Below are 18,909 nucleotides of genomic sequence, written 5' to 3'. Positions count from 1 at the left end.
GATATAAAGAACAGGAAACAAATCTTAAAAGTTATACGATTAGATGTCAGCACTCATGAATTTTAACCTTTCAACTTTATAAAGCCATTCTTGGTTAACACAAAGTCACCAATAATACAACTGCATCTAACAAAACATTTGGACATGCTTCTTTATAGTATTTTTGCTTAAAGACCAGACCAAAGAAATAGGTATGAATGAACAGAACAGCATGAAGACAGAATTTTGAGCCTAGGGCTAAACAAAAATGTGTTTTGTCCAAGAAGAAATTTGCCTCCATGTTAAGTTTAAATTGCTGATAATGGTTAAGGCTGAATGAAATGACTGGTGTGCAATCTCATTCACTGTATTAGGTTTTTCTATTACATAACATGGCAGCATTATTAGTGTGATGCCCCATGTCCACATGGTAGAAATATGAGCCTTAATTTTGTGGTCATTGGCAAGGAAATAAAGCTCAATATTCACTGCACTTACATTTACTCATAAAACTTCTGTGAAGCTTTGCTCTGTGGCTTGCAGTAATTGGGCTGTCAAAACGGACTGGCACATTGTGCAGGAAATCTGGGATCTGCGAACTGAGCAAGCAATGGTGTCTCTCCTTCAGCACAACGAACAAGGAATTCCTACTGATTCACACACAGTCTGAACCAGGAAGTGCAAGTTAGGGTAGTTAATTCAATGTCAGAGTACAGAAGGTGAAACAGATTAAAAAGGACAAAAAGATGGTGTACAGGGAAGAGAAAAAAAACAAAAATCTCTTCATCTCTCCCAGACATATTCAATTCTGAGAAACAACGCTTCTTGATTCTCTCATTAGTTAGAGTCTATTTATGAGATTTAATATTGTTAGAAATTCACTGACACCCGAATGGACAAGCCCTAACTTTTCTAGCATATTTATTGGATGTCTCATATGTAAGTAGAGCAATTTCACACAGTAAGTACCAATGGAGGTGTAGAATAAAGCATATACAGCTGACAACTTTCAGCACCTAACTGAGTGTTATGTGGAAGATAGAGAATGTTGTATGATTTACTCCTTGACAGCACTGAGCACTGAAAGCTTCACCATTTTTCATTCCTCAAAATCCAGTGCCTTTATTTCCTCCCCACAGAAATACAGCTTTACAATTCTTCAAAGCCGCACTAAGAGGGGAAAAAGAGAAATCTCTGAATTAATGTGCACTTGTCCCACGATTAAACTGCATCACTCATAATCGTTGATGTTATCCAAAAATTTGTTGGGTAACAAAAATTGGATAAAATCTATTTCTAAACATAAATTATATTTCAAAGAAATAGGGAAAGAGCTTGTGAGTGGATAAGTGACACTGCTGGCATTTTTAACCAGCAACAAAATCCCTTATGAGAAATATTATTAAAGCACCAAGACAGTGAACCGAGGTGTGTGCAACTTAATAACTAAATCACACCCTTTGATGAGTAAAATGACTGACTGTTGCAATTCAAATATGTCTATCCAGTCATCTTTACCATCCCCCTTCTTTATTTTCAGAACGGATGAGTATTACTGTGCATGAAAATAGACACATAGTAAAGGCAATTGTCACAAATTACATTATGCCTGATTCATTCCAATAAGTTTCAGATGACTTCTGTGGGAAATGAACTTTTAAGCCTCTTAAGTCAATATCACAAGTTCCCATTCACAGACCTGACTCTTGGTGCATCTTGGTAATGCAATACATTTCCAATATGTGATGGATATTGAAAACATGCCAATGGCATCTTTGAATCACAACGAAGTATTGCAGCAGCAGTTCAAATGCCATTTGAAATATGGTATAAACTGTTAGACCCCAGTTGACTACTTCCTTAAATATTTAAAAGCGAGGCCAAAATGAACAATGGCCCCTTCCAAGAACGAGGTTGAGAAATAGAAATGGGGATCCAGGAAATGGCAAAGGAATTGGATAAGTACTTTGCATCAGTCTTCAGAGTAGAAGACATTAATAACATTTGAAAAACACTAGATAATCAAGGGGCAAAAGGAAGATAGAAAATAAATACAATAACTATCACGAGAGAATAGCACTTGGAATACTGCGTCCAGTTCTGGGCGCCCTATTATAGGAAAGATGTGGATGCTTTGGAGAGGGTTCAGAGGAGGTTTACCAGGATGCTGCCTGGACTGGAGGGCTTATCTTATGAAGAGAGGTTGACTGAGCACGGTCTCTTTTCATTGGAGAAAAGGAGGAGGAGAGGGGACCTAATTGAGGTATACAAGATAATGAGAGGCATAGATAGAGTTGATAGCCAGAGGCTATTTCCCAGGGCAGAAATGGCTAGTACGAGGGGTCATAGTTTTAAGCTGGTTGGTGGAAAGTATAGAGGGGATGTCAGAGGCAGGTTCTTTACGCAGAGAGTTGTGAGAGCATGGAATGCGTTGCCAGCAGCAGTTGTGGAAGCAAGGTCATTGGGGTCATTTAAGAGACTGCTGGACATGTATATGGTCACAGAAATTTGAGGGTGCATACATGAGGATCAATGGTCAGCACAACATTATGGGCTGAAGGGCCTGTTCTGTGCTGTACTGTTCTATGTTCTATGTTCTACGTTCTATAGAAAATGTACGAGTGAAACTAATGAGCTAAAGACCAAGATGTCTCCTGGATCTGATAGGATGCATCCTAGGGTACTAAAAGAAGTGGCTACAGAGGTAGTGGATACTCTGCCTGTAATCCTCCAAAGTGCTTAGATTCTAAAATGGTCCCAGAGGATTGGAAAATTGACTAACACACTTATTTAAAAGGAAAGGGGCCAGAAACAGGTACCTACAGGCCAGTTAACTTACCAGTTATGAGGAAAATAAAACAGTACACTTTAAACAATGTAATCACACAGCATTTAGGAATGCACATTTATGATCAAGCAAAGTGAACACACTTCCACGAGGGGAAAACATGTCTGAACAGTTATTAAAATTCTTTGAGGAGATAACAAGCAGGATAAAAGTAGATGCAATATTTTTGGATTTCTAGAAGGCATATGATAAAGATGCCACATTTTAGGCCACTCAATGACAGCCCAAAGTACTGGAAGTACATGAAATGTTGGTACTCTAAAATGAGGTTGTGCGCCTTGGTAGGAAGAATAGACAAGTGAATATTATAGAAATAGAGAGAGCTGCAGAAAGCAACAACCCAGACTCATCTCGGAGTCCTTGTGGTTAAATCGCAAAAATCTGGCTTAAAGTTTGAGCAGGTAAGGAGAATGGCCTTTATTTCAATAGAAGTGGAATATACAGGGAAGTTTGGTAAAAATACACAAGGCTTTAGTATACTTTGATACTCAAGATCACGTTACACCTAGAATGCTATGAAAAATTTTAGTTCCCTTGTCTCAGGAATGATAAAGTAGCAATGGGGGCAGTCAACAAAAAGTCCACTTGATTGATTCCAAGTATAAGGGGAACTGAGGTCGAATACAATGGGCCTGTATGCACTGAATGAGGGGCAACCTCATTGAAGGATACATGATTCTTATGAGACATAAGAGGGTAATTGTGGAAAGGACCTTCCCCCGTGCAAGGGCTCGAGCACCGGAGCATTATATCTCAGAGTAAAGGATCACATACATAAGACAGAGAGGAGGAGGAATTTCTGCTCTTGGAGAGTAGTCAATCTGTCAAATTCTTTCCCAGATAAAAAAGTATTGTAGAGACTGGACAATTAAATATACTTAAGGCTGAGATAAATAGATTTTTAGCCAGTAAGGATATCAAAGGTTTGGGAAAATGCAGGAAACTGGAGTTGATAATTATTGGATCAGTCATGATCTAACTGAATGGCAAAGAAGACTTGACAGGTGACTGGCCAACTGCTATTCCTATATTTTATGACAGGACTGGACAATTTAAATCCCAGCTTGAAATCTGGCTCAACAGGTCAAACGTTTAGTCTTTGCAGTTAATTATCACAGTGGTTGATCACAGAAACACACTGACATGAGGCTGCAAGTGGACTTTAACAACAGAATTTAAGCTTATTACACAATATAAAACAAAGCAATTCTACAAGTACACCAATAATATTCACTACTGGGCAGTTGAAAGACCTTGAACCGAACATCACTGCAAAGTTTCAGAGATAATGGGGACTGCAGATGCTGGAGAATCCAAGATAACAGTGTGAAGCTGGATGAACACAGCAGGCCAAACAGCATCTCAGGAACACAAAAGCTGACATTTCGGGCCTGCAAAGTTTCAACCTGGTTACCGACACTATTCTTTTACGGATACTCAATGCCAGCCAGATTTGATTCCTATCTCAATTATTTGGTTTTACTTAACCAACTGTTCCTAGTTTATTTTCCTGAACTGTGGAGGAAATTTTACGATTTATTTCTGATCTGGTGGCATGGCCTTTCACTATTCTGATGGTCTAAAGATGTTCAGTTTTATTAACTTTATCCAAAGTCACCTGGCTTGGAAGCTCCACAACTAAAACAGTTCAGCTATAATAACTGTTTCTCATGACTCAGAAGAGAAGTCAACTCCTGATTTTTCTGAACTGACACTGTGAACTTTCTGTGCTGAAGTCAAAACTAAACCAATGGCTTTGGGGTGTTTACTCATATCTGTTATAAACTAAACAGTACAAACACTTCATCTATTATCGCTACAGGTGTTCCTTCCAAGCACTTGACTACAGACTGTGCTGAATAATTTTTAAATTATTTCCACAAAACTGATCTATATCCATCCATTTCCACATGGAAATCCAAACCACAAATTATATATACTAAGCAGTTCCTTGCAAAGTGTTGTAAAAATATGAAAGTTCTGAAATTTAATTAAAGTTAAGGTATAACATTGGAATGGCAGTTGTCAAAAGTTCAAAGCTGGAAATTCTAAACTGTTTATATCCAATAATCTGCTATATTTACCTGGAATGGAATATTCTAACTAGTTAATTCTACCACGTAAGCTCAAAAGATACCTGATGTTACAACAGTAGCAGCAGCTCCTACAGCACAACTGCAGTGACAGGCATCCTTTATCCATGTTAATTCATTATTGCACCCTAGTAGGTTTGAACAAATTCCAGTTCCTTTGTACAGAATAAATGGAAACAAATCTTGACACAGGATATGAAAGACTTCAAAATAAAATACAGCACTGATTTCGGGTTCAATTAAAAGGGAGTACTGCTGCGATGGGAGAAGGGGTATTTTAAATTGAAAGACTTTGAATTAGCGTGTAGACTCAAAAAAAATCCATGCTGACTTAAATGAAGCAATCTGTGGATAAATCCTCTCACTGGTCTCATTAATCCAACTGTTCTTTCCTACTGTTGGGTCTCGGGTATGAGATCTGAAGTGCTTTTAGTATATTAATTATACTTTGAGTGAACAACATTATTTTGCATTCAAAATACTTCTCCTTAAAATAACAGTCAAACACTTGATAATCCATTTGCTTTAGGGGAATAGAAGTCAAATCCAAAAGACTCAAGTTAATTTTGATATTCGTAGCCTGAAGAAGTGAGCTCGAATCATCTCTGTGGGGACAGCATATATCAATGGAATCCCATCTGCACAGCAGTGGCATTGACAGCAGTTGATGTCTCAGTGACCTAGCTTTGAACCAGCTGCAGCCTAGAACTTTTCTGTCTGCATGCATGACACTGAGCTTCCAGTGGTTTTAATTCTTGGTGTCACACTGACATTTGTGTCCTCAGCGACCATACTGTTATAGTGAGGCTCAAGGTAAGCTTTGAGCATAAGCACTTCATCTTTCAACTAAGTAGTTTGCAGTCCTCTGGATGCAAAACTGAGTTCAATGATTTAAGGCAGTAAACGCTTATCTTCACTTTTGATTATTTCAGCCTTCTCTCATTCCTCCAGCAGCACACCGACTCTAGACACATCTTCTACTTCTTTTCTTCCCCAAGCACCATTCCCTTACCCTGAAGGACTGATTTTTTTTCCATCATTCAATATTTCCTGTCTTCCACTCTATCACAGACATTCCTTAATCATGGTCTGACCCAATTCTTGCTCAAAAGCTAATACATCTGCAGTGTTTCCCAGTTCTGTTGAAAGGTCAGAGATTTAAATTGTTAACTCTTGTTGTCTAACTAGCTAACTCTTCTTCACCAATTTTGAACCAATACTGCCTGAATTCGGGTTTAAACCTAACCCATCAGTTGCACAAGTTTCTTCTGGATGTGAGTTTGCTCGCTGAGCTGGAAAGTTAGTTTTCAGACGTTTCATCACCATTCTAGGTAACATCATCAGTGAGCCTCCAATGAAGCGCTAGTGTTATGTCTCGCTTTCTATTTATCGATTTAGGTTTCCTTGGGTTGGTGATGTCGTTTCCTGCATTGGTGATGTCATTTCCTGTTCTTTTTCTCAGAGCATGGTAGATGGGCTCCAAATCAATGTGTTTGTTGATGGAGTTCTGGTTGGAAGGCCATGCTTCTAGGAATTCTCATGCGTGTCTCTGTTTGGCTTGTCCTAGGATGGATGTGTTGTCCCAATCAAAGTGGTGTCCTTCCTTATCTGTATGTAAGGATACGAGTGATAGTGGGTCATGTCGTTTTGTGGCTAGTTGATGTTCATGTATCCTGGTGGCTAGCTTTCTGCCAGTTTGTCCAATGTAGTGTTTGTCACAGTTCTTGCAAGGCATTTTGTAGATGACGTTTGTTTTGCTTGTTGTCTGTATAGGATCTTTTAAGTTCATTAGCTGCTGTTTTAGTGTGTTGGTGGGTTTGTGGGCTACCCTGATGCCAAGAAGTCCGAGTAGTCTGGCAGTCATTTCGGAAATGTCTTTGATGTAGGGGAGAGTGGTTATGGTTTCTGGGCATGTTTGTCTGTTTGTTTGGGTTTGTTGCGCTTCATCGGAGGCTCACTGTTGATGATACCTAGAATGGCGACTGATTATCTGGGAACAAACATTCTAGATCAGTGAACCAGCTTACATCTGGAACAAAATAAAGACCCACTCTTTTGTGGACCGAGAGGAGGAGAGCGCTGTGTTGGAGGTGGAAGGAAGACGTCGGGTTGGCTGTGCACCCTTGCAACCGGTGGATCTTAATGCTGGCTTCGGCCTACCACTGGTTCAGGGGAGCAGCCAACCTGCAACGACGGCTGCGGTGAGTGCTCGTGCCCCGGGTCAGGGGGTCCGGAACACCATCCGTGTTTCCGTGAAGAAGGTGGATGAAGGTGCACCTGTGGACCGCACCTTCTTCGTGAAGAGGGTCTTGTTGGACTGTTGTGGGTCCACTGCTGCGGACATTTACTGCCTGCAGGATTTCCCTGGAGGAGGTTTTTACGACGTAACCTTCAGGAGTGCCAAGCTTTGCGAGCGCTTCCTGGAGGTTTTCAAGGAGAAAGGAGGTGAGGGCCCCCTCTCTGTACTGACCACTGTCCCACTGTTCGTAATACCGGTGCAGAGGAGCCGTATGGTGACTGTACACATGTACAATCTGCATGTGAAAGCAGTTGATGTCCTGACCTTCCTCGAAGATACGTGAAGGTGGAAGGGGACCTAACCGACATCATGGACCCCTTCGGGATCTGGACCAGTAGAGGCAGGTCAGGGTGACGCTGAGGACGGGCGTGGACGGAAACATTGTACACCCACCGTCCAGCTTCGCAATCGGCGGGAGCAAGGGCTACCTGACCTATGCAGGGCAACCTAAAGTCTGCCATGCCTGTGGTAGGTCAGGTCACGTGGCGGCCGACTGCAAAGCCACCATCTGCAGGAACGAGGGACACCTTGCAAAGGATTGCCCAAAAGAAAAAATGCTGCAACCTTTGCGGGGAAGCGGGCCACCTCTACAGGGCATGCCCGCAGCGGGGGACCACCTACGCCCAGGTTGCCGGCAGGGGCAATGAGGGGCAAGGTCCCCCCTGGAGGAGAGGAAGGCACCAGGGTCCTGCAAGGACCCCCCTAATGTGCAGGAGGGCCAGGTCGTGCAGGAGGGCCCAGCCCCGCAGGATGGACCAGAGGCCAGCAAAGCGCCCCTGCAGGCTCCGCTCCCCACCGACAACCCAGAGTCGATGGAGGAGGCGACAGGTGACCCAGGAGAGTGGACGACGGTCAGAAAAGCGAGGAGGAAGGTGGGCCGGCGGGCCCAGGCATCACAACCATCAGGTGGGAAGAGGCAGCTACGGGGGGGGGGGGGGGGGGGGGGCGCAATAAGAGTTCCTCTGACGAGGGAGATTTGGAGGAGGCCCGCCCTAAGCAGAAGCTAAAGATCTCAAGGGAGAAGGAAAGCAGCATCCCGCTTCCAGGTGACAGGAGGCATCCTGAGGCTCCCTCCAACACCCAGCCACGCGCTGCTGGGGCCCTGGAGGGCCCCCCGGAACTTTCAGGCAGGAAAGAGGAAACAGCGTGTCCCCAGCCTGATCCAGAGCCGGACTCTCCTGCCTCCGTACCCCCGACGGAGCGATGCCACCCGGAAGGCAGCACGGACGGTTTCCTCAGCCCGGAGAGCATCCAGCAGTTAGCCCGGGCAATGGGCGTGAAGGGACAGATGGAGGTGCTGGACTTTGGACTTGGGAAGGGTACTGTGGTCACTGCCCACAATGGGGGTACGAGTTGCGAGCATTAATGTGTGCAGCGTCAAGTCCACCGCAAGATGTGTGTCCACATTGGCCGACCTGACCACAGTCAAGGCGGACCTCCTGTTTCTGCAGGAATGCGGGATACCGCACCTCAGCAGGTACGGGAAATGGTCCGGCGCCTGGACCTGTGGGCCTTTGATCTGGTCGGGGGGTAACGACTGTCGCTCCTCGGGCCTGGCTATTCTGCTGCGGGGGCGCAACTTCACCATCTCTCAAGTTCAGGTGGTGGTGGTGGGGGCGCCTCCTAGTGGCTGATGTCACCTAAAGGAACGCTCCCCTGAGGCTGATCAATGTGTACACTCCAGCGGTACGGAGTGAGCGGTTGGCCTTCCTGCAGCAGCTTCCACCCCTGCTGGCTACGTCCAGGCTGGTCATCCTAGGCGGAGACTTCAACTGCATCAATCAATGCAGATGGAAGATCCGGCGTGGGGACAGCGGGTGGGGCGGGGGGCGGGGGGGGAGTCAACTGGGCATCACGTCCAGATTCCTGACGGGCATGGTGAAGGACACCAAGCTGCTCGACGTCTTCAGCACCCCTGCAGACGGAGCGCAGCGGAGACACACCTGGTCGCAGCCAGACGGGTCTATCTGCTCAAGGATAGACTTCCTGTTTGTGTCATGGGCATTCTCGATCAGGTCCACCGGCGTCGAGCCGGTGTTCTTCTCTGACCACTGCCTCCTTCTGGCTGACTGTCACTTACAGGACGACCAGCAGGCCGGCAAGGGGACGTGGAAGCTCAACACGACTCTGTTGACCCCATAGAACGTCGAGGAGCTTACGAGGGAACACGCTGGTTGGAGAACCGTGAAACCCCTCTTTGAGTCTCCAGGAGATAGTGAAGGAGAACATCAAGAGGTTCTTTGTCCTCAAGGGTGTTCGGAAGGCGAGAGAGAGGCGGGGAAAGCTGTTGCGACTCCAGAAAAGGGTCCAGAACCTGCTCCTTCTGCAGTTGATGGGGGTTGATATCACAGGGGACCTCCGCGAGGTGAGGGGCCAGCAAGTCTCGCTCTTCGCCACGGAGGCCTCCAGGATAATCTTCCGGTCCAGGGTCCGCTCCGTGGAGCAGGACGAGACATGCTCGCGTTTCTTCTTTCAGAAGGTGCACAAAGAGAGCTCTGTGCTTAGCCGGCTGAAGGAGGACGGCGGCTCGGTGACGTCGTCTCGGCCTGACATTTTGAGGATCAGCAGATCCTTCAATGCCGGACTGTATGACGTGAAGCCCACAGACAGCGCGGCCTCCGAGTCGTTCCTGTCGTCTATCACGGAGGTCTTAGACGACGGCACGAGGGAGTGGCTGGACTGGCCGATATCCCTGGACAAGCCGACCACAGCCGTCAAGTCCTTGGGGAGGAATAAGACTTCCGGGAGCGATGGCTTACCGGTCAAGCTGTATTCCACTCTGTGGGACCTGGTCGGCCAGGACCTGCTGGAGGTGTACGATAGTGCACTTTGGGCAGGGGAAGTGTGCGAGTCCGTGAGGAAGAGCATCATCACCCTCATTTAAAAGAGGAAGGGGGAGAGGGAAGAAATTAAGAATTGGCATCCCATTTCACTACTGAACGTGGACTACAAAATCCTGGCCAAGGTCATAGCCAACCGGGTCAGGTCTGTCCTGGAGTCGGTGATTCACCCTGACTAAACCTGTGCTGTGCCGGGCAGGAAGATTGCTGAGAGCCTCGTGCTCATCAGGGATACAATTGCCTACGTACAGGACAGACGCGTGGACACCTGCCTTGTCAGCCTGGACCAGGAGAAGGCCTTTGACAGGGTCTCTCATGCTTACGTGAAGGACGTCCTCTCCAAATTGGGGTTCGGGGAGGGCACCCGCAATTGGATCCGGCTGCTCTACACCAACATCGTTAGCGCAGTCTCGATCAGTGGGTGGGAATCGGACAGTTTTCCCGTCAGATCTGGAGTCAGGCAGGGCTGCCCGCTCTCTCCTGCCTTGTTCGTGTGCTGTGTGGAGCCCTTCGCTGCATCCATCAGGAAGGACGTGAGCCTTAAGGACGTGACTATCCCAGGCAGCCGAGGCCTTCAGGACAAGACCTCCCTGTACGTGGACGACGTCGCTGTCTTCTGCAGTCTTCTAGGCTATTGGACATCTGCGGCCAGTTTGAACAGGCCTCGGGTGCCAAAGTCAATAGGGTTAAGAGCGAGGCCATGTTCTTCGGGAACTGGGACGACTGCTCCTTCATCCCCTTCACCGTCAGGACAGACTACCTGAAGGTGCTGGGTGTTTGGTTCGGTGGAGCTGGGGCGTGCACCAAGACTTGGGAGGAGCGCATTCCAAACTGAAGCAAAAGCTGGGCAGGTGGATGCTCCGGTCCCTCTCCATCGTGTGTAAGAACCTGGTTGTCAGGTGAGGGGGTCTTTCGGTACTGTTGAATGTCCCGCAGGCCTGGCCTATTCCCTGGACCTGCGCCGCTGCGGTCACCCGGGCCACCTTCCACTTCATTTGGGGGTCGAGGATGTTTCGGGTCCGCAGGGACACCATGTACAAAGACCTGGAAAATGGGGGAAAGGGAGTGCCGAATGCCACCCTCGCCCTGATGGCTACCTTTGTGTGCAGCTGTATCAAGCTGTGCGTAGATCCTCAGTACGCAACACCAAGTGTCACTACTTACTGAGGTTCTACCTGTCCCCGGTGTTGCGAAGGATGGGCCTGGCCTCGTTGCCGCGGAACGCTCCAAGTAGTTGGACCGTCCCGTACCACCTGTCCTTCGTGGAGAAATTTTTGAAGGTAAACACCTTTGACCACAAGGCCATCAGACAGTGGTCAGCACGTCGTATCCTCGAGACCCTTCGCGAAAAGGAGAGGGTGGATCCCGTCGTGTGGTTCCCCACGCAGACTGCCAAAGTCGTTTGGCAGAATGCCTCATCGTCAGAACTTTCAAACAAGCACAAGGACATTGCTTGGCTGGCGGTGAGAGGGGCTCTGCCAGTGAGATCCTTAATGCATGCCCGGAATCTCTGCGCCACCGCACACTGCCCTCGAGGTGGCTGCGGGGGGGGACGAGACTGTCGATCACCTCCTTCTGGAGTGTGACTGTGCGCAGGAGGTCTGGAGGGGGATGCAGTGGTATTTGTCGAGGTTCGTCCTGAGCAGCTCCATGGCGCGGGACTCCGTGCTCTATGGGCTGTTTCCCGGGACGCACACCGAGACCAACATCAACTGCGCCTGGAAGACCAACAATGTGGTGAAAGACGCTCTTTGGTCTGCCAGCAACTTGCTGGTCTGCCACCTGAAAGAACTGACCCCGGCTGAGTGTTGCAGACTGGCGCACTCCAAGGTCCAGGACTACGTGCTGGACTACATGCTGAACGACGTGCTAAAGCTTGGGGCAGCCGCCGCCAAGGCGAGGTGTGGGGAAAGACCACCGTATGAAACCCCTCGCCCAGAATAGAAAAAAGGGCCCTATCTGGTAACTGGGCCCAGCTGGCACCTTCCCCCAACTGGTCACGGGGCCAACGGGGACTATGCGGGCAGACAACCGCCGGGGTATTTTCTTCGCTTTGTTTTTTTTTCCCCCTTTAGTTGGTGTACGTACCCCCTGGGTAACCCAGAGCGGCTTGTATGACTGGGTAGGTGTATAAATATGTTTTATTTTTAGTACATCTTATGAATAAAGTATTTTTTTAAAATAAAGACAAGTGACGAAACGTCTGAAAACTAACCTTCCAGCTCAGCAAGCAAACTCACATCCAGAAACTCAACCTGAGCTACAAATCTTCTCAAATTTCTTCTTGCTATAAGCTGTAAATCACTCCATATGAAACAGTCAGAGCCATAATGGTCTGCGAGCATAGGAATACAACATAGAGCTGTCCACCAATTAACATTAAATTGCTAGTCGTATTTACAATAATCATGCAAATTAAACTATTCTGCAGCAATATCTATACTATCTAAATTTTTTAAAAAATCATTATGGTGTGAGTGCATTGCTGACTAGGCCAGCATTTACTGCCCTTCCCTAATTGCCCAGAGGGCAGTAAAGTATCAACCACACTGCTATGGGTCTTGAATCACATGTAGGCCAGACCAGCTAAGGATGGTAGATTTCAATCCTAAAGGACATTTGTGAACAAAACATCACAGTGGGCTAGCTTTATATTCCACATTTTTAATTTATTCAAATTTTATCATCTACCACGATGGGATTCAAGCCCTTGTCCCCATTACATTAACCTGGGGTTCTGCTTTACTAGTCCAATGATATTACCATTATGCCATCACCTCCTCCATTAAATTAATCAAAATCAATTGTTTCAGCAGCATTCCATTATGGTCTTAACATTTATTACATAAAGCATTATTCAGATTGTTCTTGGAGTTTTGGTCTCCTTAATTGAGGAGGATATAGTTGCACTGGATGCAGTTCAGAGGGGAGTCACTAAAAGATTTCAGAGGTGAGGGGTTCGTCTAATGTGGAGAAATCACACAGCTTAAGCCTATATTTGCTAAATCTGCGAAGAATGAGAGGAGATCTAATTCAGGTATTGAAGAAGCAAAAGGGGATTGTGAAAGTAGACATAGGGAGGACGTATCCTCTTGCAGTGCAATCTAAAACAAGAGGGTCACAGTTTTGGGATAAGGGTTGGTAGATTTAAAATATGAAGTTACCGAAATTACTTCTCTCAAAAGCTTGTGAATCTGTGGAATTAGCTACTCCAAGTGTGGTGAATGCTGGGACATGGATTAGATTTAAGGAAACAGACAGAGAGTCTTAATTAATAACGCATTGAAGGGTTAAGAGAAGCAAGCAGTAAATTAGAGTTAAGGCCAAGTTGAGATCAGCTTGAATAGTATTATAGGTCTTCTGTTCTTTTATGTTCAGAAATTAGACACCACACTCTTCAAACACAATCATATTTGTAGCATACCTTGATCTTAATCAAACTGGATAGAAATGTTATATTAACAGCTCTAAATCCGTTTTTGTTGAACATTTCATACAATGACTTAATGCAATACAATCAGAAATGCTGGACAAACTGACATCCCATACACGATAAATGCAAGAAGGAATCAATGGAATTCAACATATTAATCTATTTTCCATTCAATTTAGTTCAATTAATTTGAGCCGCATTTGGTCTATTCTTTCTCAGACTTTTAAAAAGGAATCTTGCTCAAGTCTGTAAAAGAACTAGAGGAATTCAATTTCCCTACATTCATCAAAGCTGGATTTTACACTCCCCACTGTTATTGAATGGAGGGTCAAGCAGCAAAAGGAAGTGGTTCACTGGTGTATTTTAGCATAATATGAAAACACTAATGTGCAACTAATAAATGTGGGATTAACTCAAAACTATTCAAGGGCATAACAGTCATAAGGAAGCTGAAAAGTGACAACATATTTAAAAATTATACATCATCACTGTCCTGAATAAAACTCCCAAAAACTGAGTGTGATGTTTGAAGCAGGAAATAATGTTCAGGCTGCAGAAGTCTGATTCAAAATATTAAATGGACACGCTTTACATCAAAACTTATTATGAGGAAGGTTTTCCTTTTGATGCTTTAACACAGTCAGTTTACTAGACTATAATTACTACAGACAAAATATTATTTTCTTTATTCACAAAAGTAAGTCAAGATTTATTTAAAGCAACCTGTTCAGAGCCCTACAAAGAATCATTCTTGATCGTTTTAACAATCAGGGTCGGAATTCCTCTCCTTTAATTTTTAATTAATAAAGCCCTGTCCAGTTGAGAGAGATTTGTTAAGGTGCCTCTGTATCATTATTGCTGGTGCAGTTAATCAACTGGTAATTATATGACCTGCTTTGGTTCCAAAGTTTACACTCTACCATCTTCTTAAATAATGAAAAGATTTATTTTTAGTTTAGAAGTAATTTCTCAATTGCTGGAACAGCAAGTCTTTAGTCTTTAAAAATTACATAAGAACGTAAAACAAGAGCATGAGTAAGCCATACAGATCCTCAAAACTATCCCGCCATCCCTAAGATTGTGGCTCATCTGCTCCAGACCTCAATTCCTCTTTTGCATCAGTTCCTCATAGCTGTTAATTATCTGATAGTATTTTTAAAAAATATCTTCTCTTTAAATATGTTCAGTGATTGAGCTTCCGTAATTCTTTTAAGATGGAGAATAACAGACAAGATATAACTCCTTCACATCCCAGTTTTAAATGAGTGTTCGCTTATTCTGTAACTGCGTCTCCTAGTTCCAAACTCCCTTACTAGTGGAAAACATCTTCTCAACATCTACCTTGTCAAGCCCCCCCCCCCCAGAATCCTGTATGTTAAAAAAAAATTCCTCGGTCTTCTAAACTCTAACAAATAAAAGGTATAATCTATGTAGTCACTCTTAAGAAGCCAACCTCTTCATCCCAGCAATCAGTCCAGTGAATCTTTTTTGATCCAGTATATGCTTTCTTAAATACGTAAAGGCCTAAACTGTACACAGTACTCCTGGTGCAGCTTCACCAACACCCAATACAGTTGGAAGTAATGGAGATAATGGGAACTGCAGATGCTGGAGAATCCAAGATAACAAAGTGTGCAGCTTTTGTGCTCCAAAGATGCTGCTTGGCCTGCTGTGTTCATCCAGCTCAACACTTTGTTATCACAGTTGGAAGTATTCTCTGTTTTTAACTTACACTGCCCAAACAAGAAAATTCTATTTGCTTTAATTCCTTGAGATTGACTTAGTAGAGTGCCATAAAGCAACATATTCACTCTCTTCACTGATCATTGCTGACAACTGTAACAAGCTGCCTGGCTTTGTGTCTGCACTATAAAGCAAGTCAAGACACTGTGATTCTTTTAAGTTCTGGTAATGGGGCAAAGCACCAAAAAAGCAAGACATGGCAGTGTTGCTGACAGCATCGAAGTAGGTACAAATAGAGTAGGTGCTAAGAGAGTGAATGAGGATGATAGAGATGTAATCTAGCCAAAACAATGACCTGGCTGCTTACCCGGCACGTAAAGTGTCCTGGTAGCAACACTGCAATGACAAGAGCCATGTACTGTACTGGAATGAAAAATTGTACTGCAAGTTAACTGGAAATGTGACATGAGGATGCGGTGAGGTTGGTACGTGTTGGATACCTATGACCACGGATGTGAGGCTCCTGTGACGACTGCCTATGGAGTCTGCTCCAGGATGCTGGTGACTGGTGACCAAAATGGAGGTTCAGTAGTGCAGAAGTGAACTGAAGCCACCATATAACCACCCTGACTTTCTCATCAGGAATTCCCCCATTTAGTTTCTATCTTGCAGATGGGGAAGTGAGAAATTACTATCTAATGTCACTGCATTAATATGCAATGAGTGTTATGTTGAGTGATAATCCGTGCAGATAGAACTCTCCCAGTTCACTGGTGTGAATCACATCTCATCTGCATCACCTGGTTAGAAAATGGAACCTTTTGATCTCAACATCAGGGAGATCATTGTTGGACATCACACCCAAATTTCTCCCCATAGCACATGTGATTCTTATTTCTTTCATAGATGAGGGCATCACCAGGTAGGCCAGCATTTATTGTCGGTCCCTAATTGTCCAGATTTAAGAGTCAACTACATTGTTGTCTGGAATCACATGCAATCCAGACTTAAGTAAGGATGGCAGTGCCTTCCCTGAAAGGCATTAGCAAACCTGGGATGATTCTGCATGTGGAATCAGTTTAAATGCTGTTCTCAGAGCAGAAAAAAAATGTACTTGTTAATTACCAGTTCAGAGTTCTGCTACAAGCTTAACTAGCCACAAATACACAAATGTTATAGCTTGGGCAGGTGATGCTTGAAATCTTTGTTGTGTGGCTAGTTTAGAGGTTAGTGTGCTCCTTCTGACACCTGGACTTTGCTCTGAAAATACACAACATCTCTCAAAACGTTTCCAAATTAGTCCAATTTTGGTTGATCACAGCCCAAGGTCTCCCATGAGTCAGCAGCTACATCCAACCTCTCCAGAGGTGCCTTTAACATCACCGTCATGACAAGAGATTCTCCAGAGGACTGAGATGCAAATACTGCAGTTGCTTTAGCAATCAAATCAGGCACATGAATGACATACCCAATGCAGTATAACTGGCATGAGTGTCAGACAAGTTGTGTAATGGCAGCACGCTGATGCAGGGCCATCTTTCTTTCCATTAGATTTGGAAGACCTTGCACGGTCACCAAAGGTGATTGTCTTCAATGTTTCAAAGTGCCTGCTCTAACTCCTCCAAATCTCTGAAAGGTAAAGGTGCGCACTGCGGGGATCAATGATGCCTGGTAATCCGTGGCATTAGTCTTGGATACTCTGTTCCTCAATCAGGTGAAGACAAAGCTGGCAGGTTGGAGATGATGAATTTTGCCGTCCATGTCCATCTTCGTTGAGAGGTAATTTCAAAAACACTGAAAATGGTCCACAATTTCAAAGTTTTCATCTTGATTGGTGCAGGATGTGGTTTGTTATGGGACCAGAAAGCTTAGCATGTAAGCATGGCTTCTCTTTGGTCACCTTGTTCAGTCATTCCATTTAGATAACAGCAAAGCTCTCTTTCAAAATCATAGTTTTGTGGAAAAAATGAAGTGGGTAGGCATAAAGAAAGAAAATTTCATTTTAATATTATGGTTCAAACAATCTAGTTTGAACTTTTCTACCATGGGGAAAAGGCCTTTGCCATTTCCCTTATGTATGCCCCTCATGATCTTATAAACCTCTACAAAGCCACCCCTCAACCTCCTGTGCTCCAGTGAAACAGTCCCAGCCTATCCAGCCTCTCCTTATAACTCCAACCCTCCATTCCCAGTAACATCCTTGCAAATATTTTCTGAAACTTCTTCAATTTAATACTATCCTTCATGTAGCAGGGTGATCAGAACTGTACACAGTATTCAACTTAAGAATACTTTGGACAGAATATCGATACGTTGGACAGAAAGCAGCCATCCCCTTTTGCTGAAGGGTCAAGAACAAAAGGGCAAACTGTTAAAGTGAAAGGCAGGAGGTTGAGAGGGAACTTGAGGAAAACATTTTGCTTTAACCCAAAAGGTTGTGGGAGTCTGGAATGCACTGTCTGGGAGGATATTTGAGGTGGATAACCTTACAATCCTTAAAAAATACTTTAAAACACTTCAAGGGTCATAACATGCAAAGCTGTGGGCTTAGCATGAGACAGGTGTGGGGAGTGGTGTATTTTGGGCAGTACTGACTCAATGGAGGAAGGGTCTCTTCCGTGCGATATGATTCTATCATTCCAAGTGCAAAAGGAAAAGCTTTGATAAAATGTGTGTTTTTTGTTAGCAATATTCAAATTCTATTCTAGCAAACAAAAAACTTGCCAGATAATTAGTATCACTATTAAATTCCATCAGTTTGCCTTAATAATCATACTTTACAATTAAGGGAGATTTTTCCACACGACAGATCTGTTTTTCCACTGCCGACATCAAAAAACGGGTATTAACAAGTTTCTAATAAGCCAATAAAAGAAGTCTGTTAAAGGGCACTTTGATTGATAAAGATTTGTTGAAATGATCCAAGCACAGACCTTATCTTCCACAAGTGCGCTATTGTATTTGATTGATGCATTTTGCAAATCTTACTACATAACCTTTGTCACTGGAAGTATTCTTCACACAAGTCGACATTGTTCGTTCTACATCAGGGAGAGGTTAAGATGCTCAAAATTGCAGTCACCGAATTAAGTTTCAGAACTTGCTAATGTTCATAGCTAGCCTTTCACATTTGCTTCATCAATTTTAAAAGTTGTTTACAGAAGCAACTGTTTGCAACAAAAATCAATCATAATGACCAAAGGAAAAAAGAAATCATCAGCATACAAAAATCAGCACAAATGCAAATTCATTTATCAAAGTCCAACTAACAATGAAAACCTGCATGGATCAAGGTTTTGGCACATCAATATTTTGGCAACTCGTCCAATCACATCTGCTTTGGCAATCCCACTGCATGTACCTGTGTGGCATTTGATTTATAATGCTGAATTTGTGCCAGCTTTATGTTAATTCCACATTACTTGTCAACAGTGGCTCCTCTGGTCTTTGGAAACTTTGAAGATAATGTCAGTAATACAAATCTCAATAATCATCATCCCGGCTATACTTTCAACCATATGGACTGAAACCTGTGTTTCTCTCACCCAAAATAAGGCAAGGATTGAAAAAAGAACCAAAACTCTGTATGAGACCAGGAACTGGATCTATTTCTACCTTGGCCAAGGAGTATGTCTGCTTCAATTTGAGCTGTGACAGTGCCCAGTGGGTAAACATCAGTTCTGTGATTTCTCATTGATGGCTTATTCCCTAACATAACAATAAGGTTAGTATCA

General features: G+C 44.3%; 1 protein-coding gene across 2 annotated transcripts in view; it reads right to left on the bottom strand.

Annotated features, from left to right (window-relative positions):
• Positions 1 to 18,909, bottom strand: part of znrf1 (zinc and ring finger 1) — a 215,449-nt gene that overhangs the window by 90,643 nt on the left and 105,897 nt on the right. The gene's annotated exons all lie outside the window — the stretch shown is intronic.

The sequence above is a fragment of the Stegostoma tigrinum genome, chromosome 16, assembly GCF_030684315.1.
Source record: "Stegostoma tigrinum isolate sSteTig4 chromosome 16, sSteTig4.hap1, whole genome shotgun sequence".
NCBI classification, from domain to species: domain Eukaryota; kingdom Metazoa; phylum Chordata; class Chondrichthyes; order Orectolobiformes; family Stegostomatidae; genus Stegostoma; species Stegostoma tigrinum.
The sequence above is the reverse complement of the archived record's forward strand: the minus strand, read 5'-3'. Positions and strand labels throughout refer to the sequence as shown.